The sequence below is a fragment of the Nestor notabilis genome, unplaced genomic scaffold (assembly GCF_000696875.1).
Source record: "Nestor notabilis isolate BGI_N333 unplaced genomic scaffold, ASM69687v1 scaffold5920, whole genome shotgun sequence".
Classification (NCBI taxonomy): domain Eukaryota; kingdom Metazoa; phylum Chordata; class Aves; order Psittaciformes; family Psittacidae; genus Nestor; species Nestor notabilis.
The window spans coordinates 8506-8882 of record NW_009912333.1 but is presented as its reverse complement, the minus strand read 5'-3'; positions in this window follow the sequence as shown (position 1 = coordinate 8882).

Here is a 377-nt window from a genome sequence, read left to right as displayed (position 1 = left end):
GATCCCTTTGATCTGCTGTCTGCAGCAGACTGCAAACATCCGAGAACAGGGAGAATCCAGGTCAAGGGAAGCTGGATGTGGGAGATGGCTAGGCAGCCTGTGCTCTGGGCAGGGCTGTCTGGACAAGTCTGGGACTAGACAGAAAACAGTTGTTAATGCTGTAACTTGTAAAGCCCTGGATTTTGTGCTGCAACGTGGAATAGAGTTACATCATCCGCTGGAACAGCAGACAGGAAGGTGTGCGTGCTGGTGGGAGGGATGAGGCTGGAGGCGCTGGAGTTGCGTCAGCCGGCGGCTGGTTTTCAGGCCGCGCTTGCAGCGCTGATGTGGCTTCTGCTGCGAGAGGCTGGGACTGGCGGTGGTGGGTCAGCTGCGGC